The 25,554-nt window shown below is 36.2% G+C and overlaps 1 long non-coding RNA gene across 1 annotated transcript in view; it reads left to right on the forward strand.

The window, feature by feature from the left end:
- The window catches only part of LOC113630696 (uncharacterized), a 310,684-nt gene that overhangs the window by 259,133 nt on the left and 25,997 nt on the right, over positions 1-25,554 (forward strand). Inside the window, exons 4-6 of the long non-coding RNA XR_003437063.1 lie at positions 4,014-4,205; positions 12,705-12,901; positions 19,450-19,555. This is a non-coding gene — a long non-coding RNA (uncharacterized LOC113630696). The remainder of the gene's footprint in view (positions 1-4,013; positions 4,206-12,704; positions 12,902-19,449; positions 19,556-25,554) is intronic.

Here is a 25,554-nt window from a genome sequence, read left to right on the forward strand (position 1 = left end):
AATATGTGTTGGCTATTGTGGGTCTTTTGCCTCTCCATATAAAGTTTAGGATTGGTTTGTCAATATCCATGAAATAATTTTCTGGATTTTTGATTGGAATTGTATTGAATCTATAGATCAAGTTCGGAAGATCTGACATCTTGACAATACTGTGTCTTCCTTTCTATGAACACAGGCTATCTTTCCATTTTATTAGTCCCTACTTGATTCCATTCATCAGCATTTTGTAGTTTTCCTCATATAAATCATGCACATATTTTGTTAGATTTACACTTATGTATTTCATTCCTGGGGTGCTAATATAAAAGATATTGTGCTTTTAATTTTAAGTTCTACTTGTTTATTATTGGTATATAGGAAATCAACTGACTTTTGTATATTAACCTTGTATCCTGCAATCTTGCTATAATTACTTATTAGTTCCAGTTTGTCAGTTCTTTCAAATTTTCTCCATAGACAATTATTTCATCTGTGAACAAAGACAGTTTTGTCTTCCTTCCCCATCTGTTTACCTTTTATTTCCTTTTTTTTTTTTTTTTTTTTGCCTTATTACATTATCAAGGACTTCCAGTACAATGTTAAAAAGGAGTGGTGAGAGGAGACATCCTTGCCTTGTACCTGATCTTAGTGGGAAAGCTTTGAGTTTCTCACCATTAAGTATGATGTTAGATGTAGGGTTTTAGTAGATAGTCTTTATCAAACTGAGAAAGTTCCCCTCTGCCCCTAGTGTGATGGGAATTTTTATCATAAATAGATGTTAGGTTTTGTAAGGTGCTTTTTATGCATCTATTGGTATGATCATGTAATTTTTCATGTTTTAGTCTGTTGATGTGATGGACTACATGAATTGATGATCAAATGTTGAACCAGCCTGGTATACCTGGGATAAATCTCTTGGCTGTGATGTGTAATTCTTTTTATACTTCTTTGGATTCATTTTGCTAATATTTTATTGAGAATTTTTACATCTATGTTCATGAGAGATATTTATCTTAGGGACTTTTTTTTTCCTTGTAATATCTTTGGTTTTGGTAATAGTGTAATGCTGGCCTCATAGAATGAGTCTGAAAGTATTCCTTCTGCTTTTAGCCTCTGAAAGGGATTATAGGGTATTTGTATAATTTCTTTCTTAAATGTTAGGGGGAATTCACCAGTGAACCCATCTGGACCTGATGTTTTCTATTTTGAAAGGTAATTAATTATGGATTCAATTTCTTTAATAGAAATAGACCTATTCAGACTGTCTGTTTCTCCCTATGTGCATTTTAGCAGAGTTTTTCAAGGAATTCGATCAGTTTTATCGAGGTTATCAAATTTGTGGGCATAGAGTTGTTGATAGTATTCCTTTATTATTTTTTTTTAATTTCCATGGGATCTGTAGTGACATCTCCTCTTTCATTTCTGATATTAGTTATTTGTTTCCTTTTTCTTTTTTTCTTAGTCAGTCTGGTTAGAGGCTTATAAATTTTATTGTTCTTTTCAAAGAACCAGTTTCAGTTTTGTTGATTTTCAATATTGATCTCCTATTTTCAATTTCACTGATTTCTGCTCTAATTATTATTTCTTTTTTTCTGGTTACTTTGGACTTAATTTGCTCTTGTTTTTCTAGTTTCCCAAGGTGGAGACTCAGATTACTGAATTTACATCTTTCTTCTTTTGTAAAATATGCATTCAGTGCTATAAATTTCCCTCTAAGCACCACTTTCACTGCATCCTACAAATTTTGATATGTTGTGTTTTCATTTTCATTTAATTCAAAATACTTTTAATTTTTTTTGAGATTTCATCTTTGTCCCATGGGTTATTTTAAAGTGTGTTTTCTAAACTCTACATATTTGGGGATTTTCTAGTTATCTTTCTGTTATTGATTTCTAGTTTAATTCCATTATAGTTTGAAAGCAGCCATTGTATGACTTCTATTCTTTTAAATTCCTTAATGTGTGTTTTGTGGCCCACAATGTGGTTTACCTTGGTGAATGTTCCCTGTGAGCTTGATAAAAATGTATATTGTGTTGTTGTTGGAGAAGTAATCTATAGACGTCAATTATATCCAGCTGATTGATGGTGTTGTTGAGTTCATCCTTACTGATTTTTTGCCTGCTGGACCTGTCCATTTCATAGAGAGGGGTTATGAAGTCTCCAACTATGATAGTGGGTTTATTTATTTCTCCTTGCAGTTCTACCAGTTTTTGCCTCATGTAATTTGATGTTTTGATGTTAGGTGCTTTTATGAGCTTTTCATATGCAGATTTGTGACAACACAAAAAAAACTGATTGACATTTGACAAAAATCAAATGAAAGCATTAATTATTGATTATTTACTACTTATTGAAACCTAATGTCAGCCAGGCACTGATAGAATAGTGAAGAAGACAGGCAAGTGTTCTGCTCTAATAGACCTTACATTCTAGCTGGGAGATAAAGAGGAAAGGGAAAGGAAAAAACAACTCAGCAACATGCACTTGAAAGTAATTTAAGATGGTAAGCTTATGGGGAATAACAATTTCATCTACAAGTTCATCTCAGCAGAAAACTCAATGGCTCTTTTTAACCAGCGTTGAACTCCACTTTTCCTAGCCACAGGCTGCATTTACTAAATGGATCTGCCTGAGGCCTTTTAACATGTTTTCCTGTGATAAGTTAGCCTGGAATGCCCATAAATTATTTTACCATGAGTAACTGGATGATTCCGCTGAATTAGGGCCATTCAATTTTTCTGATGTTTATAATTCTGTCACTATATAATCACATAATATTAAAACGTAGAAAAGAAATGCAGGCATCTGCTTTGATCTAGAGGGTTTATGAAAGTACATTGTAATAATGAAATATTTTAGTGTAGAAAGTGAAAGAATCTAAACTTAAATGCAAAGTTTTAACATTAGAAACTTTTAGTGAGGCTTATAATTACTTTTATAAAATATAAAATTAATTTTATATTGTTATTGATGCTTCTTGTTTTCTTGGTTTTGTTTTCTTTAAAATCATTTCTGCGGTAGGCTGAATAATGACTCCCAAAGGTATCCATATCCTAATCCCCAGAACCTGTGAATGTTACTTTACATGGTAAAAAAGGACTTTGCAGATGTTATCATGTTAAGAATTTTGAGATAGGGAGGTTAGCCTGGATTATCTGGATGTGCACTAAATGATGTAATCACAAGGTTTATTATAAAAGGGAAGCAAGAAGGTCAAAGGAGACAACAGGAGATGGGACAACGCAAGCAAGTATTTGAAGTGATGCAAAGAAGGGGCCCAGAGCCAAGGAATGCAGAAGACCTCTAGAAGTTGGGAAAGACAAAGAAACAGATCTTTCCCAAAGACTTTCATTGACTAGAACAAAAATTAATTTATCAAATGGAAATTAAAAATTTTAAAAGAACTTTATAAACAAACTGAAAATAATGTATTGAATTGTAAATCAAGGTGGTATATTGAACATAATTAGTTCAAATGTATTTTGAACACAGTGTACTCAGTGAAGGTTTGAAAATATTTTTTTGAATCTTAATGAAAATAACAAATATAAATATACACTATTTTCATTTCGGAGGTGTATGTGCATGTATAATATTCTTTTCTTTTGAGTGCTCATTCAACAGCTATATAAATGGATAAATAAATCCTTTTTTTGAGAAAAAAAAAAAGAGATAAATCAAACCTCACTTGTACCAGGCACTAAAGGCAGCTATAAAAATGTATATATAGGCCACAGACGCTGATATCACAGAAAATGGCAAGGAGGGAGCTCAAAAAATTGGTTCCTGCACTGAAACAAACATAAACTAGCAAAGACTGGCAGAATTAACTTTTTCAGAACTCTGAAAATTAACCCCAAACTTAACAGCAACGAATGTGAATCTCTAGGCTCTGAGCTCACAGGTAGTAAAAGTTGATGCAGAGTTGTAGGTGGCCTGGTTTAGGCAGTGGAGTTACCTAATTTAGTTCGAAGCTGCAAAGATGTGGAGAGAAGTGTGTTTTGTTCTGTTTTGTTTTCTTTTCTTTTCTGCAGGCATTTAGGATAACTAATCTAACCGATCATATTCCAAGACACCGAATATGAAATTTTTGCAGGCATTCCCAGAAAATAGCTGGGTTTGACGTTCTTCTGCTTCCTCCTTTCACGTGATCAAATGCTTCCACCTTCTGTGGATCTCCAAAGGATTGTAAAATTCTATGATTCAGAATTGAGCATGGGAAGCAGGTATGCATCCCATTATTGTTATGCTTCAGTCTATTTTTACCAGATTTCTGGATTGGAACATTAGACTCAAAGTTCAACAACCAATAAAGTGGCTTTTCTTCCCTTGCCATTCTTTCAGGTAGGTCTCTAATCCATTAAGAACCTTTGGAAAAAGTAGAGGATGGTCTTGGGCAGGATTCTCATATATCTGGATTCCTAGACCATATTACCATCTAATAGAGTTTCATCTTTTTCCTATCATCTGGCATATTCAAATCAAAGAAAAAACAAACAAAAGACTATAAAAATTGTACAAGTATTGAAAGTAATTGCTTTTTTACTAATCTCTAATGTAAAATTAAGACTATGGCAGAGAGATTAGAAGAAGTGCTATTTATAAAATGCAATCTAAATTCCTATGTGTATATATTTTTTCTTTTTCAAAGTATTGGTTTGTTTACTTGGGGTAGTCTCTATTGGCAATAAGAGTACAGATTTTAAGATGGTTTATAAATATTTAAGAATCGAATTAGTATACTTTCAGGTTAAGTGTACCAACTCTGGGGGCAACTGCTTGTGTTTAAATCCTGACCCAATTATTTTCTAGCTGTACTGCTTTGATCTAGTTACTTATCCTTGTACCTCTGCTTCCATATATTTGAAATGGAGATAATAAAAATATCTACCATGTAGAGCTGTGAAGAATAAAAATTTTGTGGGTTGCAAGGTGCTAAAAGGAGATGATCAGTGATAATATAAGATTGAAATTATTTAGAAATAATTTTAAGTTCATTATATTTCATATTAAGAATTTTCATAGAAACTGATTCAACACTTTGTACAAACTGATTTATACTCAGTACAGATTATCTGCTTATAGTTCATTAAGGTAGCTTGTTGAGTAAGAGGGCATATGGTATACTTTGTACCCATTTCTCCCCACCAAAGAACTGAGAGATTGACAATATGTTTCACTGTAGATCCATGTGAAGTTAATGCATTTGAAAATGAGACCACAGCATGAGAGAGTGGGGAAGACGTTATGCACATCTAAAACACGATAGGGTTATCTACCCTCTCTCACACACACACACAAAGCACAAACACACACAAAGAAACACACACAAAGGAGATCCTGAGGAACTTTAACTCATTCATATCAAATTTACTATTTTTGTAGGTTGTTTCAAAGTCCAAGATTTAAATTAAAACTTCACTTTCATTACTTAATTTGAGAACCTTAATTAGTACAGGTAATTTTATACATTTTAGTCCAGAACATTTGTAGGAATAATAAATTTAAAAATTGGCTCAGTGTTATAATATCAATGTGAAATATAGTCTAAATATATTCTCTTTCTCTAAGTCTCTGACTCTGTTTCTATTTTGTAAATAAGTTCATTTGCATTATTTCTTTTTTGATTCTGCATATAAGGGATATCATAAAATATTTCTCTTTCACTGTCTGACTTACTTCACTAAGTATGACAATCTCTAGGTCCATCTATGTTGCTGCAAATGGCATTATTTCTTCTTTTTTTTTTTTTTTTTTTTTTTGGCAGTACGCAGGCCTCTCACTGTTTTGGCCTCTCCCATTGCGGAGCAACAGGCTCCGGACGCGCAGGCTCAGCGGCCATGGCTCATGGGCCCAGCTGCTCCGCGGCATGTGGGATCTTCCCAGATGAGCCGCTTATAAATTTTGGAGATTAATCCTTTGTCAGTTGCTTCATTTGCAAATATTTTCTCCTATTCTGAGGATTGTCTTTTGGTCTTGTTTATCGTTCCCTTTGCTGTGCAAAAGCTTTCAAGTTTCATTAGGTCCCATTTGTTTATTTTGAGCTTATTTTTCTGTATAGTGTTAGGGAGTGATCTAATCTCATAATTTTAAATGTACCAGTCCAATTTTCCCAGCACCACTTACTGAAGAGGCTGTCCTTTCTCCACTGTACATTCCTGCCTCCTTTATCAAAGATAAGGTGACCATATGTGTGTGGGTTTATCTCTGGGCTTTCTATCCTGTTCCATTGATCTATCTTTCTGTTTTTGTGCCAGTACCATACTGTCTTGCTTACTGTAGCTTTGTAGTATAGACTAAAGTCAGGGAGCCTGATTCCTCCAGCTCCGTTTTTCATTCTGAAGATTGCTTTGGCTATTCGGGGTCTTTTGTGTTTGCATACAAATTGTGAAATTTTTTGTTCTAGTTCTGTGAAAAATACCAGTGGTAGTTTGATACAGATTGCATTGAATCTGTAGATTGCTTTGGGTAGTAGAGTCATTTTCACAATGTTGATTCTTCCAATCCAAGAACATGGTATATCTCTCCATCTATTAATATCATCTTTAATTTCTTTCGTCAGTGTTATAATTTTCGGCATACAGGACTTTTGTCTCCTTAGGTAGGTTTATTCCTAGATATTTTATTCTTTTTGTTGCAATGGTAAATGGGAGTGTCCTCTTGATTTCACTTTCAGATTTTTCATTAGTGTATAGGAATGCCAGAGATTTCTGTGCATTAATTTTGTATCCTGCTACTTTACGAAATTCATTGATTAGCTGTAGTAGTTTTCTGGTAGCATCTTTAGGATTCACTATGTATAGTATCATGTCATCTGCAAACAGTGACAGCTTTATTTCTTCTTTTCTGATTTGGATTCCTTTTATTTCCTTTTCTTCTCTGATTGATGTGGCTAAAACTTGCAAAACTATGTTGAATAATAGTGGTGAGAGTGGGCAACCTTGTCTTTTTCCTGATCTTAGTGGAAATGCTTTCAGTTTTTCACCATTGAGGACGATGTTGGCTGTGGGTTTGTCATATATAGCCTTTATTATGTTGAGGAAATTCCCTCTATGCCTACTTTCTGCAGGGTTTTTATCATAAATGGGTGTTGAATTTTGTCAAAAGCTTTCTCTGCATCTATTGAGATGATCATATGGTTTTTCTCCTTCAATGTGTTAATGTGGTTTATCACATCGATTGTTTTGCGTATATTGAAGAATCCTTGCATTCCTGGAATAAACCCCACTTGATCATGGTGTATGACCCTTGTGCTGTTGGATTCTGTTTGCTATTATTTTGTTCAGGAAATTTGCATCTATGGTCATCAGTGATATTGGCCTGCAGTTTTCTTTCTTTGTGACATCCTTGTCTGGTTTTGGTATCAGGGTGATGGTGGCCTCATAGAATGAGTTTGGGAGTGTTCCTCCCTCTGCTATATTTTGGAAGAGTTTGAGAAGGATAGGTGTTAGCTCTTCTCTAAATGTTTGATAGAATTCTCCTGTGAAGCCATCTGGTCCTGGGCTTTGGTTTGTTGGAAGATTTTTAATCACAGTTTCAATTTCAGTGCTTGTGATTGGTCTGTTCATATTTTCTATTTCTTCCTGATTCAGTCTTGGCAGGTTGTGCCTTTCTAAGAATTTGTCCACTTCTTCCAGGTTGTCCATTTTATTGGCATAGAGTTGCTTATAGTAATCTCTCATGATCTTTTGTATTTCTTCAGTGTCAGTTGTTACTTCTTTTTCATTTCTAACTCTATTGATTTGAGTCTTCTCCCTTTTTTCTTGATGAGTCTGGCTAATGGTTTATCCATTTTGTTTATCTTCTCAAAGAACAACGTTTTAGTTTTATTTATCTTTGCTATCATTTCCTGCATTTCTTTTTCATTTATTTCTGATCTGATTTTTATGATTTCTTTCCTTCTGCTAACTTTGGGGTTTTTTTGTTCTTCTTTCTCTAATTGCTTTAGGTGCAAGGTTAGGTTGTTTATTCGAGATGTTTCCTGTTTTTTAAGGTAGGATTGTATTGCTAAAAACTTCCCTCTTAGAACCGCTTTTGCTGCATCCCATAGATTTTGGGTCGTCATGTCTCCATTGTCATTTGTTTCTAGGTATTTTTTTATTTCCTCTTTGATTTCTTCAGTGATCACTTCATTATTAAGTAGTGTATTGTGTAGCCTCCATGTGTTTGTAGTTTTTACAGATTTTTCCTGAATTGATATCTAGTCTCATAGCGTTGTGGTTGGAAAGATGCTTGAAACAATTTCAATTTTCTTAAGTTTACCAAGGCTTGACTTGTGACCCAAGATATGATCTATCCTGGAGAATGTTCCATGAGCACTTGAGAAAAATATTTATTCTGTTGTTTTTGGATGGAATGTCCTATAAATATCAATTAAGTCCATCTTGTTTAATGTATCATTTAAAGCTTGTGTTTCCTTATTTATTTTCATTTTGAATGATCTGTCCATTGGTGAAAGTGGGGTGTTAAAGTCCCCTACTATGAATGTGTTGCTGTCAATTTCCCCTCTTATGGCTGTTACTACTTGCCTTATATATTGAGGTGCTCCTATGTTGGGTGCATAAATATTTACAATTGTTACATTTTCTTCTTGGATCGATCCCTTGATCATTATGTAGTGTCCTTCTTTGTCTCTTCTAATAGTCTTTATTTTAAAGTCTATTTTGTCTGATATGAGAATTGCTACTTCAGCTTTCTTTTGGTTTCCATTTGCATGAAGTATCTTTTTCCATCCCCTTACTTTCAGTCTGTATGTGTCTCTAGGTCTGAAGTGGGTCTCTTGTAGACAGCAAATATATGGGTCTTGTCTTTGTATCCATTCAGCCAATCTGTGTCTTTTGGTGGGAGCATTTAATCCATTTATATTTAAGGTAATTATTGATATGTATGTTCCTATTTCCAGTTTCTTAATTGTTTTGGGTTCGTTATTGTAGGTCTTTTCCTTCTCCTGTGTTTCTTGCCTAGAGAAGTTCCTTTAGCAGTTGTTGTAAAACTGGTTTGGTGGTGCTGAACTCTCTCAGCTTTTGCTTGTCTGTAAAGGTTTTAATTTTCCATCAAATCTGAATGAGATCCTTGCTGGGTAGAGTAATCTTGTTGCAGGTTTTTCTCCTTCATCACTTAAATATGTCCTGCCAGTCCCTTCTGGCTTGCAGAGTTTCTGCTGAAAGTCAGCTGTTAACCTTATGGGGATTCCCTTGTGTGTTATTTGTTGTTTTTCCCTTGCTGCTTTTAATATGTTTTCTTTGTATTTAATTTTTTACAGTTTGATTAATATGTGTCTTGGTGTATTTCTCCTTTGATTTATCCTGTATGGGACTCTCTGTGCTTCCTGGACTTAACTATTTCCTTTCCCATATTAGGGAAGTTTTCAACTATAATCTCTTCAAATATTTTCTAAGTCCCTTTCTTTTTCTCTTCTTCTTCTGGAACCCCTATAATTCGAATGTTGGTGTGTTTAATGTTGTCCCAGAAGTCTCTGAGACTGTCCTCTGTTCTTTTCATTCTTTTTTCTTTATTCTGCTCTGCAGTAGTTATTTCCACTATTTTATCTTCCAGGTCACTTATCCGTTCTTCTGCCTCAGTTATTCTGCTATTGATCCCATCTAGAGTATTTTTAATTTCATTTATTGTGTTGTTCATCATTGTTTCTTTCATCTTTAGTTCTTCTAGGTCCTTGTTAAATGTTTCTTGCATTTTGTCCATTCTATTTCCAAGATTTTGGATCATCTTTACTATCATCATTCTGAATTCTTCTTCAGGTAGACTGCCTATTTCCTCTTCATTTGTTTGGTCTGGTGGGTTTTTATCTTGCTCCTTCATCTGCTGTGTGTTTTCTGTCTTCTCATTTTGCTTCTCTTACTGTGTTTGGGGTCTCCTTTTTGCAGGCTGCAGGTTCGTAGTTCCCGTTGTTTCTGGTGTCTGTCCCCAGTGGGTAAGCTTGGTTCAGTGGGTTGTGTAGGCTTCCTGGTGGAGGGGACTAGCACCTGTGTTCTGGTGGATGAGGTTGGATCTTGTCTTTCAGGTGGGCAGGTCCACGTCTGCTGGTGTGTTTCGGGGTGTCTGTGGACTTACTATGATTTTAGGCAGCCTCTCTGCTAATGGGTGCGGTTGTGTTCCTGTCTTGCTAGTTGTTTGGCATAAGATGTCCAGCACTGTGGCTTGCTGGTCGTTGAGTGAAGCTGGGTGCTGGTGTTGAGATGGAGCTATCCAGGAGATTTTCGCCATTTGATATTATGTGGAGCTGGGAGGTCTTTTGTGGACCAGTGTCCTGAAGTTTGCTCTCCCACCTCAGAGGCACAGCACTGACTCCTGACTGCAGCAGCAAGAGCCTTTCATCCATACGGCTCAGAATAAAAGGGAGGAAAAAATAGAAAGAAAGAATTAGTAGAAGTAGAAAGAAAGAAAGGAGGGTGGGAGGGAGGGAGGAAAGAAGGAAGGAAGGAGGGAAAGAAGGAAAAAAAGAAAGAAAGAAGTTAAAGTAAGATGAAGTAAAGTAAGATAAAATATAATAAATTTATTAAAATAAAAAAATAATTATTAAAAAAAAAAGGACGGATAGAACCCTAGGACAAATGGTGGAAGCAAAGCTATACAGACATAATCTCACACAGAAGCATACACATACACACTCACAAAAAGAGGAAAAGGGGAAAAAGCATAAACCTTGATCTCAAAGTCCACCTCCTTAATTTGGAATGATTCGTTGTCTATTCATGTATTCCACAGATGCAGGGTACATCAAGTTGATTGTGGAGCTTTAATTCGCTGCTTCTGAGGCTGCTGGGAGAGATTTCCCTTTCTCTTTTTTCTCACAGCTCCCAAGGGCTCAGCTTTGGATTTGGCCGTGCCTCTGCGTGTAGGCCGCCAGAGGGCGTCTGTGCTTCGCTCAGACAGGACGAGGTTAAAGGAGCCGCTGATTCAGGGGCTCTGGCTCACTCAGGCTGGGGGGAGGTAGGGGCACGGAGTGCGGGGTGAGCCTGCGGCGGCAGAGGCCAGCGTGACGTTGCACCAGCCTGAGGCACGCCATGCGTTCTACCGGGGGAGTTGTCCCTGGATCCCGGGACCCTGGCAGTGGCGGGCTGCACAGGCTTCCCGAAGGGGGCTGTGCATAGTAACCTGTGCTCACACACAGGCTTCTTGGTGGCGGCAGCAGCAGCCTCAGCGTCTCATGCCCGTCTCTGGGATCCGCGGTTTTAGCCGCGGCTCGCGCCCGTCTCTGGAGCTTCTTTAAGCAGCGTTCTTAATCCCCTCTCCTCGCGCACCAGGAAACAAGGAGGGAAGAAAAAGTCTCTTGCCTCTTCGGCAGGTCCAGACTTTTCCCCGGACTCCCTCCCGGCTAGCTGTGGCGCACTAACCCCCTGCAGGCTGTGTTCACGCTGCCAACCCCAGTCCTCTCCCTGCGCTCAGACTGAAGCCCGAGCCTCAACTCCCAGACCCGCCCGCCCCGTGGGCGAGCAGACAAACCTCTCGAGCTGGTGAGTGCTGGTCGGCCCTGATCCTTTGTGCGGGAATCTCTCCGCTTTGTTCTCTGCACCCCTGTTGCTGTGCTCTCTTCCGCGTCCCCGAAGCTCCCCCACTCCGCCACCCGCGGTCTCCTCCCACGAAGGGGCTTGCTAGTGTGTGGAAACTTTTCCTCCTTCACAGCTCCCTCCCACTGGTGCGGGTCCCGTCCCTATTCTTTGTCTCTGTTTTTTCTTTTTTCTTTTGCCCTACCCAGGTACGTGGGGGGTTTCTTGCCTTTTGGGAGGTTTGAGGTCTTCTGCCAGCGTTCAGTAGGTGTTCTGTAGGAGTTGTTCCACGTGTAGATGTATTTCTGGTGTATCTGTGGGGAGGAAGGTGATCTCCGTTTTACTCTTCCGCCATCTTCCCGGAAGCCCCCCGCTTCTGAATAACTAGGCTTTAAAATGCTTAGGCCCTGGATTCTACGTCACTCAGTTTCTGACTAAAACTGAAGTGGATTTAGCCCCTACCTGGCTTCTGAATAACTAGGCGTTAAAATGCTTAGGCCCAGGATTCTACCTCAGCAAGTTTCTGCCTAAAACTGAATGGATTTAGGCCCTAACCGGCTTTAGAATAACTAGGCTTTAAATCGCTCATTGTTTTATTGCTGAGTAGTAGTAGATGTAATAGATGTAATAAATTTTATATGTAGTAAATTTATCTGCTCACCAGTTGATGGGCATTTGGGTCATTTTCAGCTTCAGGCTATGATGTATAAACAATTTTTGGTAAAAGTGTTTACATGGGCATGTTTTCATTTCTTTGGGGTAAATACTTAGGAGTAGAATTGTTGGGTCATATGGTAGTTATAAATTTAACTTCATAACAAAATGTTATTGTGATCACATTGATGGATCTAGGCAGTTTTGTGCTAAGTGAAATAAGTCAGACGGATGGAGAAAGACAAATACTATATGATCTCACTTATATGTGAAGTCTAAAAAGCAAAACAAACAAAACACAGTGAAAACAGATTCATAGATACAGAGAACAAATGGGTGGTTGCCAGAGGGGAAGGGGGTTGGGGGTGAAACAGGTGAAAGAGATTAAAAAATGTACCAATTTTGCAAAATATACTCTAAATGCTGCAAAAAGAAGGCTATCATAAGGAAATAGTAAATATATGATAAAATAAGGCAAGAAACAATATATTAGTTGACATAGTTGTTGCACATTGGGAAAAAAAAATCTATTTTCATTTTAAACTTATTTATTTTATTTTTTAGGTATGTTGGCTCATCTACCCTAGTAGATCATGGCCCATGACTTTCCATGGGTGCAAGGCATTCTCCATAAGAGTATTTCCAACAATATGTATTCCCAGTGTTTCAAAATCTCTTTAAAATTTTTGCCAAACTCAGAATGCAAATGTGTGCATTGTGTTAGAACCTTCTACCCAGATGGATGACTGGCCAATTCCCAGGTGAGTAAGAAAATGACTAAATTCTTAAAAAAAGGAACAATTTCTTTTATCTAAGAATTAGAAAACATAGCATGATTACTCATAAAAAAATGTTACGTAACAGTAAGGCTAAATGTAATATTTCAGTATTCATCTTGAAAATAGCCATGTTTACACTGGCTTGTCCTTATACTGAATATCCTAGACATGCAGTCTTAATATCTGTTTTCTATGGAGAAACCAGAATGAAAATTATTTTTCAATTCTCAGGTGTCAATTGTAAATTGTTACATGACAATATACAATTTCCAGAACTCATCACACTGTACACTTGAAGTTGTTGAATCTCATTGTATATAAACTATACTTCAACAAAGTTGGGAGGAAAAGTGGTAAGAAGTTATACAGTGTTGCTATAAGATTAAAAGGGAGATTAATGCAAAGCTTTTAGCACAGGACCTCAGAAGTTGTAGATGTTTGATACATGTAGTCATTATTTTTACTTAATTTACTTATCCTTTATTTTACTTGATTGTTAAGCCCTTTACCTCATGGATTGTGCACTGTAAAGGTTAATTTCAGTAGACCTGGAATTGGCCTGAACTGTTTTGTTAAAATACTGCCACAACATTTACCTGTAGTCAAGGTATGAAACACACTTTTATAGTGTTGGTTTGTAATTATGGATCTGAAATTTTGGAGTGGTTTGTGTTAGGTTGTAGGTATTATTTATTGATAATTTACTGTGGTAACCAGTCAATATTTTATAGATTTATTTATACTAAGTCTCCTTTGAATTTTAAGATAAGTACTATGTGGCTGTGTTGTATTATACCTCAATATAAGGTTTAGCTTTGATTTCTTTAGGTTCTTTCAGAATGATCATGATAGGGGCCAAAAGGCCTATATAATAATTTGCACACTGAGGGCTGATGCTTAAGTTATTCTTCCAGATTCACATCATTCAGTCTTTTATGAGATTGCAAGGACAGAGTTATCTTATAGCTGGACTGGGGCAACTTCATGCTTATCTCTGGGGAAGTCTGATATTTATCATTTGGCCAAGAAAAGAATGAGCTGTACTAGCTAATGATTTATAATGTGCTGTTTAAAATTCAAAACTCTCCTGGGAGCACATGGTACTAACTTGTCTCCATTGTTTACAGAAGTAGACATTGATAGTCTATTCCTGGTTTAACAGATACTGAGCCCAGCCTTAGCCAAGTGACAAATGAGGTATAAAAGACCCCTCAGTAGAAGAGGGAACCTCATGCACTGTTGGTTGGAACGTAAATTGGTGCAGCCACTGTGGAAAACAGTATGGAGATTCCTCAAAAAATTTAAAATAGAACTACCATAAGATCCAGCAGTTCTACTTCTTTGTATTTTCCCAAAGAAAACAAAAACATCAGTTTGAAAAGATATATGTACCCCTATGTTCATAGCAGCATTATTTACAATAGCCAAGATTATAGACACACTATGGGTCCATCAACAGATAAATAGAGAAAGGAGATGTGGTACACACACACACACACACACACACACACACACAATGGAACATTACTCAGCCATAAAAATGAATGAAATTTTGCCATTTGTGATGACACAGATGGATCTGGAAGGTGTTATACTTACTGAAATAAATCGGACATAGAAAGATAAATACTGTATATTCTCACTTATATGTGGAATCTCAAAAATAAAACAAATGAACAAATATTACAAAACAGAAATAAACTCACAGACACAGAGAACAAACAAGTTGTTATCAGAGGGGAGAGAGGCAGTGGAGGGGCAAAAACTAGGTAAAGGGGATTAAGAGGCAGAAACTACTAGTGTAAAATAACTAAGTCACAAGGATATAATGTACAGCACATGTAATATAGTCAATATTTTATAATAACTTTGTATGGAATATATTCTATAAACATGGAATTACTATGCTGTACGTGTGAAACTAGCATAATGTTGTAAGTCAACTATACTTCAATTAAAAAACAATTTTAAAAAAGACCCCTTAGTAAACTCCTGTATGGGCTCCTCTGGAACTGAGAAATACTGCATATACTTTGGTGGTTCCTAATCCAAAACCAAAGTATGACCTGTGTGATGGATAAAGGACTTTGGAAAACTGTGTTTGGAAATCTTTGGACTTCTCTACTATTGCTTGTGCTTTTTTTTTCCCTACTGCTCCATATCCATTACCTTTACTAAAGCCTTCCATGAGTATACCCTGTGCAATCTTGCCTTTTCAATTATTTGACTCTGTCATATTATTGCAATAAGTATTCCCATGCAGAATTTGTTTTCACTTCCTGAATTTTCATGACTCAATTTCTCGTTTTATTTTTATTTTTATCCTCAATAGTATTTACTAATCCAATTTCCCACTATTAACATTAGCATTCACTCAGAGCCTTATAATATTGCCCTATTCAAGTGTTCTAGATACAGAGAGAGAGTGTAGCATGGTCTTGGTTAAGCCCTTGACTATTATTTTTAAACTGATAAAAAATAGCAGTTAATAAAAAGATGTTATGCTGAATTTGAAGCCACTTCAATGCTCATTGCCTTAAAATTGCAAATATATGGCAGGATGTAAAATAAGAACTCATACTACCTTCCTGTAGAAATACAGACAATAACAAGCCAATTAGCTTTAATTACAGTTTAGTTTGCAAACGTGGGGAAAAAAATCAGGGAATGTAATTGAATGAATAATCCTTATAGCTAAATCGAAGAAGCTAAAATTGTCCGTAACAGTTATCTTTATGTTAGGGACATGCTTGCCACATTAAACTCCTATTCTGGAGTTGGAGCCCTTTCCACTATCCAGTGAAGGCTAGAAAATACCATCAACATTTGTTTCTTAGATTCCTTTCACAATCTTTTGGATTTTTTTCCGTGGCATTCAAACACCTCATTTTAATGTCAAATTCTTTATTTATGCATAATAATGACTTGAAACAGCTTGCATTCAAGTCATACAACCAAGATTCTTTACATTTCTTTTAAAGTCTTATGTAACATTGTTTTGACCCATTAAGTACTGATTTTATAGTTTTATACTCAGAAAGGAATACTTCCATTTTAAATTTCCAATTTCTTGAAGCAGACAGTAACAATATAAGGGTATTTCTCTATTTGTGGAAGGACTCAATGGGCTTTTAAAATGTATCTAGAGGGCTTCCCTGGTGACGCAGTGGTTGAGAGTCCGCCTGCCGATGCAGGGGACACAGGTTCGTGCCCTGGTCCAGGAAGATCCCACATGCCACGGAGCGGCTGGGCCCATGAGCCATGGCCACTGAGCCTGCGCGTCCAGAGCCTGTGCTCCGTAAAGGGAGAGGCCACAATAGTGAGAGGCCCGCGTACCGCAAAAAAAAAAAAAAAAAGTGTCTAGATGCCTGGGTTATATGATACATTTTCCTAAGAAGCCACTAGAAAATGCTAGTAATACCAAGGGAGAAAACCAGAAAGGAGCTTTTTGCATAATTGGTCCACTGATAAAAATAAATGTGAAAAAAAGAAAAAAATATATTTATATCTGAGAGAGTATAGCTATTGCATTGACCAACCTTTCTTTTAACAAGTTATAATGTATTTTAAATTATCTTTTGAACTATCTTCACAAATATCTGTTTTCAACACCTTTTACATTAAAAATTGGGGATTTTTAGAACTGTCTCAACTGCTTCCAATTAACTCCTCAAGCTGAAGTTAATATATCACTTAGCATGTTGGCTATTCACAAGCTAAGGTGATTAGACCCTATAAAATGCTGTTACTTAACAATTGTAGACAAATGGCTTTGTTGAAAAAGCTTTTCTTTAAATCTCTGGGTGCCCAGAGAACACTTTAACAAATGTAAAATATATTGCAGTCTAACACCTTTCTATAATTTTACTCCCTTTTTTTCCGCTCTGGAAACTTGAGTTACAGACTTGGGGGGATATAGATAGGTGAAAAACTGAACATATACTCCAGAATCACTAAAGGGAGTCTTGAATTTTCCTTTATAAAAGGCAGTTCTATAGAAACATGGATATTAAAAATATAGTCATGTCTGGAATGATTTCATGTGAAAAATTTATACTGTGTGGTGTATTTGAGTTACTGTCAGTTGAACATTTTTAAAGTTAATATGTAAAATCGTGAGACTTCCCTGGTGGTGCAGTGGTTAAGAATCTGCCTGTCAGTGCAGGGGTCACGGGTTCAAGCCCTGATCCGGGAAGACCGCACATGCCGCAGAACAGCTAAGCCCACGCACCACAACTACTGAGCTTGCGCTCTAGAGCCCGCGAGCCACAGCTACTGAAGCCTGCGTGCCTAAAGCCCATACTCCACAAGAAGAGAAGCCACTGCAGTGAGAAGCCCATGCACTGCAAGGAAGAGTAGCCCCCACTCGCCACAACTAAAGAAAGCCCATGCACAGCAACGAAGACCCAATGTGACCAAAAATAAATAAATTCATAAAAAAATATATATAAAATCATGTAGTAGTCCTCTTGATACATCAAATGCTTTTAGATAGCACACTGATAAAGCATTAAATAACGTTAAATATAAATCACATTTTAAAGAGTTACAAATAATGACCTTTTTAATCTTTCAGTTTTTCTGATAAGTCAAGGACAAATGACCAGACTCAAAAGCAACTTTATAAAACTTGATATTTTCCTTTCAAAAAGATGAAAACTATGATATTGGGTCAGATCCAGTTGAATAACATTTCTTGTTACACTTTTTTTTATAGCCAGAAATATTAGTTTTGTATTTACAGCAAGATTACAAAGTTTCTTTTAAGATAAATATACTTAAGTAAAAACATGAATCAATATAAATCAGATATTAAATAAATCATACTATACTTGTTATATATAATGTGTATATGAAGAAGGCAATATATGTGTGTGACAGAAATTAAGAAAACCCGGACGTAACCTGACTTCTATAATACTGATAGGTTTGTGCCAAGTCCAATCAATATTATTGTAACAGGGAAGAGCCAATCCTGACTCCATGTTTGATCTGTTTCTTATACTTTAACCTTTGCTTCCCATTGCTTTGTTCACTAAAAGGATACTGTCTATACATAATGGCCTGCCTCGGGGAACTCTGCCTCTCTGCCTGAAGAAATTAACACATCCACATTCCCTCTCTTCTGGGCCATTCCAGGAGATATTTGCTAGACTTAGGGCCTTTTTACTTTACTTCCCCACCTCCTCCCACTCTCTGTTCTCTAAAAGAAACTGGCATCCAAACTCCCATAAGATAGTTTTTTGGACACATTAGTCTGCCATCTTCTCTGTCTGCTGGAGTTCCGAATAAAGCCGTACTCCTTGCTTCAAAACCTCGTCTCCCGATTTATTGGCCTGTTGTGCAGCAAGCAGAGCGAGCTTGGACTCGGTAACATTATAAAATAAAATAAAGTACTGAGAGAACTTTACTGAACAACTGAAGCTGTTATGCTAGCCACAACAGAGTTTGCAATCAATTGGGAAATATCAATATGTAAACACAAAGATCTAGATAAAATTAATAATAGATGATTTTTATTTTATTTTTTATTGGAGTATTGCTTTACAACACTGCTTTACAATGTTGTGTTAGTTTCTGCTATATAATGAAGTGAATCAGCTGTGTGTATACCTATATTCCCTCCCTCTTGGACCTCCCTCCCACCCCCCACCCCCCCATCCCATGCATCTAGGTCATCACAGCACCAAGCTGAGCCTCCTGTGCTTTATAGCATGTTCCCACTAGCTGTCTATTTTATGCATAGTAGTGTATATATGTCAATCCTAATCTCCCAATTCATCCCAGCTTTCCCTCCCCCATCCACATCCGCATGTCCGTTCTCTATGTCTGCTTCTCTATGCCTGCCCTGCAAGTAGGTTCATCTGTACCATTTTTCTAGATTCCACATATATGCATTAATACACGCTATTTGTTTTTCTCTTTCTGGCTTACTTCACTCTGTATGACAGACTCTAGGTCCATCCACATCTCTACAAATGACCCAATTTTGTTCCTTTTTATGGCTGAGTAATATTTCATTGTATACATGTACCACATCTTCTTTATCCATTCATCTGTCGTTGGACATTTAGGTTGTTTCTATGTCCTGGCTATTGTAAATAGTGCTGCAATTAACATTGGGGTACGTGTGTCCTTTCGTAGATAAAAGTGATTAAATCACGTTTCATCATGCTATGTCTTAAACTGGTCCTTTAACAATTAGAAGGATTTGGGTTGTTAGTGAAGGAATTGGAGAGAATAATTAGTCCAGAGAAAACATAAGACTAGACTCAGGGACCTTGAGCAGCATGTTGTGGTTGAGAGTGTGGATAGTTTATAATATGCAACTAAACTGTAAAAATAGTGAGGAAGAACATGATATTTCTATGGATTGGGGACTTCAAACTCAAATCCAGTCATTCTCCACCCTGCCCCCTCATTAGGGAGATTTTAGAAAATACTTTACATGGGCTTTACCTCAGGCCAGATAAACTAGAATTTCTGAGATTGGGCTATGGCTTACTGTTTGTTTTTTGTTTCTTTTTAAGTTCCCATGGTGACTTTAATAAAATGCAACGAGATTGGCAAACCGTTACTTTCAGCAGTGAGCCACCATTACAAGCTTCTGATGAAGAATCTAACATAATTGGAAAGGTACTTTTGATTGCAATGTCTATTTTTCAGATACTTCTCAGAGAGGTAAAAGAAACATTATAGAGTAAGAGGTTGAAGTTTAAGAAATAAATTGTGCAGGGCAGAAATAGAGACACAGATGTAGAAGACAAACATATGGACACCAAGGGGGGAAAGTGGTGGTGGAGTGATGAATTGGGAGATTGGGGCTGACATATATACACTAATATGTATAAAATAGATAACTAATAAGAACCTGCTATATAAAAATATAAATAAAATAAAATTCAAAAAAAAAAAAGAAATTATGATGGTCCAGGTAAGAGATACTTTCTCTTGAGTTAGGATAGTAGGAATAGAAATGTTTGGAAGAAAGTTTAAAAGTGAAGATGTAAGTTTACCAACTCAATATTTAGAGGACATTATGCTTTGTTCTTGCTGTAGAGGTGATGCTTTTGTGTTGCTAGCCAATGCTTCCTGTCATCACTGACATGTTGACACAACTTTTTCTGAGAATGGACTGCTATTGAAATAGATGTGGATATATAATCACATTGACTTTAGTCTATGTATTTGTGGTTTGTTGTTAAGATTGTATGTGGCTTTACATAGAAACAAAGCTTACAAATGTAATCTAGTAATCAAATTTTTCCTTGACCTTATCATCTCATTGATTCAAGCAGTATCATTATTAACACTGGGTAATTTTAGATGAAAAAGGTATATGATCTGATGTTAATTTTCACACAGTCTTACTCTTTTTACGCATTGTAATGTAATATTAAATATTTATGTTTTTCTTTAATCATTTATTTTGGCATGTCTTCGGGCATGAAAACAGAAATGACAGTAATATTCAACCTGAAGGAGGATGATATTAAAAATTAATATTTTTTATTAATTTGTAATCATTGAGAAATTTATACATCTTGGAGATTAATAATACAGTAGCCAGGCAATTTGATCTTATTTGGATCATAGTCTTATAAAAATAGGCACATATATAAAGGCTGTGGATTATTTTAAGGAAAGAAGTATCATGGCAAGTAAGAAATAGTTGTATCATCATTTTATTATGGTTTCATTTACAGTCTTTTATATGGTGAGCTTCTCCTGATATATATGGAAGAAAAAAAGAGACACTTTGAGAAATAAATATTTGCATTCCCAGCTATTAATGCAGCCTCATAAAGAATAATATGAATTCACTTGTTTAATAAAAACAAAAGGGAAAAATGCACCTCGTTTGAAGTAAGCCATCCTACTGATTATTCCACAGCATTTTAGTACCACTAGAGAATATAGATATTTACTAAAGAAGGTTAATCTCCTTATCTAATTCCTTAATTTCAAAGAGACAGTATTTGGAAAGTTAAACTTAGTGGCATACAATTTCAGTACTACATTTGATCATTGTGTCATAGTATAATATGTTGAATAAAATAAACACTAATTTAAAACTATATTTTATAGAGATAGATTTTTAAAAATTATAACTCAATTTTTATTGCTAGTATATTAAGCATATATATACTTTTTAACATTACTGATATATAAAAATAAATGTCATTTAAAAACCTTTTTAAATATTGCATCTTGCTTTTACATAAAATTTGTATATTATTTCTATAAATAGTTTAATAATGATACTTTTTGTGCTTATGACCGACCAAATCTATTATTAGAGTCATTTACAGTCAAAGGCCCTGAAACAAAATTGTGATGTGATCAGGGTCACTTAGCGCTGCTAATGCTCATTACTATGTAACATTGCCCAATTTCCAGTTCCTATTTTCCTGTCTTTTAAAGCTCATGCAACTTGAGTTGCAAAAGCATCTTATAAAAATATTGATTTAAGCTAAATGCCCCATTGAGCAGGAGCTCCAGAGGTACTATGCAGAGAATGACTCAAACATGGATATTTGTGTGGAAAGGATTACTGTTTCAAAATGATAGATGCAACACCAGCCCCCTTCCCCACCCCCACCAGCCGTTCCCTCCCATAACAAATACCCAAAAATCACAGGAGAAGTGTTAATAACACTGGAATACAGTTGAACAGTGACAAGCAGATGAGATGTAATTGAAGAAGCAAAGTTACATCAGCATGGGAATGAAAGAGGACTGCCATAGAAGGTAGAAGCACTACGAAGTATGTTCTGTATCACAAAGTGATTTCAGGGGAAGGAGGGTCTAGAGAAAACCAAAAGATTGAGAGCTTTGGTATTGCAATAGTAGTTTCTAGGCAATTCATTCTCAGATATTCACCACTGCTCCTATATTATTGGAAGTAACAATGGGAATTGATGTCTTCCTATTAAAAGAGAGGTTAGATTGGCAGTAAAGGGCAGTGCTCTCTCAGATCACTAGAGATGCATGGGAGAAACCAAAAACAGTTACAGTTTGTTGGGTTCATAAGACAACTGCTGAGATTGCTTTCTTTAGCAATATATCTCCTCCCATTTTTGTAGGAAAACAGGCTATTAAGAAGGTTAATGTATCATACCTAATTTAACAAAGCACATTTATCATTTCTTCTTCTAGGTTCCTTCTTAATAATGTAAGAATGTTTGAACTCTTTAAATCTGATCTCCTTTTTCTCCATTTTCAAAGTTAGAGATGTCTAAAGTTTTATTTATACCCTGTTTATTTTTTAGTAAACTTACTATTTTAGGAGAGTTTTAGATTTGCAGAAAAGCAGAAACAATTGTATAAACTTCCTACACACAGTTTCCCCTAGTGTTTACATCTTATGTTAGACTGGTACATGTGTCTCCATTATTGAACCAATATCAGTAAATTGTTATTAAATAAAGGACACTCTTTAATTTTTATCTAACGTCTTTTTTTGTTTTAGGGTGCCAGCATGGTCTGGTTCTTTTTATTTGTTTTTTTTTAAACATCCTTATTGGAATAAAATTGCTTTATAATTCTGTCTTAGTTTCTGCTGTATAACAAAGTGAATCAGCTATATGTATACATATATCCCCATATCCCCTCCCTCTTGCGTCTCCCTCCCACCCTACCTATCCCACCCCTCTGGGTAGTCACAAAGCACCAAGCTGATCTCCCTGTGCTATGCATCTGTTTCCCAATAGCTATCTATTTTACATTTGATAGTGTATATGTCCATGCCACTCTCACACTTCATCCCAGCTTACCCTTCCCCCTCCCCGTGTCCTCAAGTGCAATCTCTACGACTGCATCTTTATTCCTGTCCTGCCCCTAGGGTCTTCAGAAACATTTCGGGTTTTTTTTTTTAGATTCCATATATATGTGTTAGCGTACAGTATGTGTTTTTCTCTTTCTGACTTACTTCACTCTGTATGAGAGCCTCTAGGTCCATCCACCTCACTACACATAACTAAATTTTGTTTTTTTTCATGGTTGAGTAATATTCCATTGTATATATGTGCCACATCTTATTTATCCATTCATCTGTCGATGGATACTTAGGTTGCTTCCATGTCCTGGCGATTGTAAATAGTGCTACAATGAACATTGTGGTACATGACTCTTTTTGAACTATGGTTTTCTCACAGTATATACCCAGTAGTGGGATTGCTGGGTCATATGGTAGTTCTATTTTTAGTTTTGTAAGGAACCTCCATACTGTTCTCCGTAGTGGCTATATCAATTTACGTTCCCAACAACAATGCAAGAGGGCTCCCTTTTCTCCACACCTTCTCCAGCATTTATTGTTTTTAGACGTTTTGATGATGGCCATTCTGTCCTGTGTGAAGTGATACCTCATTGTCGTTTTGATTTCAATTTCGCTAATGATTAGTCATGTTGAGCATCCTTTCATGTGTTTGTTGGCAATCTGTATATCTTCTTTGGAGAAATGTCTATTCAGGTCTTCTTCCCATATTTGGATTGGATTGTTTGTTTTCTTGATATTGGGCTGCATGAGCTGTTTGTATATTTTGGAGATTAACCCTTTGTCAGTTGCTTCATTTGCAAATAGTTTCTCCCACTCTGAGAGTTGTCTTCTCATCTTGTTTATGGTTTCCTTTGCTGTGCAAAAGCTTTTATGTTTCATTAGGTCCCCTTTGTTTATTTTTGTTTTTTTTCCCTTTTCTCTAGGAGGTGGGTCAAAAAGGATCTTGCTGTGATTTATGTCATAGAGTGTTCTTCCACTGTTTTCCTCTAAGAGATTTATAGTGTCTGGCCTTACATTTAGGTCTTTAACCTATTTTCACTTTATGTTTGTGTATGGTGTTAGGGAGAATTCTAATTTCATTCTTTTGCATGTAGCTGGCCAGTTTTCCCAGCACCACTTATTGAATAGGCTGTCCTTTCTCCATTGTATATTCTTGCATCTTTTATCAAAGATAAGATGACCATGTGCCTGGGTTTATCTCTGGACTTTGTATCCTGTTCCATTGATCTCTATTTCTGTTTTTGTGCCAGTACCATACTGTCTTCATTACTATAGCTTTGTAGTATAGTCTGAAGTCAGGGAGCCTGATTCCTCCAGCTCTTTTTTTCTTCCCCAAGTTTGCTTTGGCTATTCAGGGTCTTTTGTGTTTCCATACAAGTTGTGAAATTTTTTATTCTAGTTCTGTGAAAAATACCAGTGGTAGTTTGATAGGGATTATGTTGAATCTGTAGATTGCTTTCAGTAGTATATTTGTTTTCACAATGTTGATTCTTCCAATCCAAGAACATGGTATATCTCTCCATCTGTTTGTATCACCTTTAATTTCTTCCATCTGTGTCTTATAGTTTTCTGCATACAGGTCTTTTGTCTCCTTAGGTAGGTTTATTCCTAGGTATTTTATTCTTTTTGTTGCAGTGGTAAATGGGAGTGTTTCCTTAATTTCTCTTTCAGATTTTTCATCATTAGTGTATAGGAATGCAAGAGATTTCTGTGCATTAATTTTGTATCCTTCTGCTTTACCAAATTCATTGATTAGCTCTAGTAGATTTCTGGTAGCATCTTTAGGATTCTCTATGTATAGTACCATGTCATCTGCAAACAGTGACAGTTCTACTACTTCGTTTCCAATTTGTATTCCTTTTATTTGTTTTTCTTCTCTAATTTCTGTGTCTAAAACTTCCAAAACTATGTTGAATAATAGTGGTGAGAGTGGGCAACCTTGTCTTGTTCCTGATCTTAGTGGAAATGGCTTCAGTTTTTTACAGTTGAGAACGATGTTGGCTCTGGGCTTGTCATATATGGCCTTTATTATGTTAAGGTAAGTTTCCTCTATGCCTACTTTTTAGAAGGTAGGGTGTTGAAATTTGTCGAAAGCTTTTTCTGCATCTTTTGAGATGATCATATGGTTTCTGTCCTTCAATTTGTTAACATGGTGTATCACATTGATTGATCTGTGTATATTGAAGAATCCTTGCATTCCTGGGGTAAGCCCCAATTGATTGTGGTGTATGATCCTTTTAATGTGCTGCTGAATTCTGTTTGCTAGTACTTTGTTGAGAATTTTTGCATCTGTGTTCATCAGTGACATTGACCTGTAGTTTTCTTTTTTTCTGACATCTTTGTCTGGTTTTGGTATCAGGGTGATCGTGGCCTCGTAGAATGAGTTTGGGAGTTTTCCTCCCTCTGCTATATTTTGGAAGAGTTTGAGAAGGACAGGTGTTAGCTCTTCTCTAAATGTTTGATAGAATTAACCTGTGAAGCCATCTGGTCCTGGGTTTTTGTTTGTTGGAAGATTTTTAATCACAGTCTCAATTTCAGTGCTTGTGATTGGTCTGTTTATATTTTCTATTTCTTTCTGGTTCAGTCTCAGAAGGTTGTCCTTTCCTAAGAATTTGTCCATTTCTTCCAGGTTGTCCATTTTATTGGCATAGAGTTGCTTCTAGCAATCTCTCATGATCCTTTGTATTTCTGCAGTGTCAGTTGTTGCTTCTCCTTTTCCATTTCTAATGCTATGGATTTGAGTCTTCTCCCTTCTTTTCTTGAGGAATCTGGCTAAGGGTTTTTCAATTTTGTTTATCTCTTCAAAGAACCATCTTTTAGTTTTATTGATATTGCTATCATTTCCTTCATTTCTTTT

The sequence above is a fragment of the Aethalodelphis obliquidens genome, unplaced genomic scaffold (genome assembly GCF_003676395.1).
Source record: "Aethalodelphis obliquidens isolate GAN/ISIS:26980383/991018 unplaced genomic scaffold, ASM367639v1 scaffold2, whole genome shotgun sequence".
Classification (NCBI taxonomy): Eukaryota; Metazoa; Chordata; class Mammalia; order Artiodactyla; family Delphinidae; genus Aethalodelphis; species Aethalodelphis obliquidens.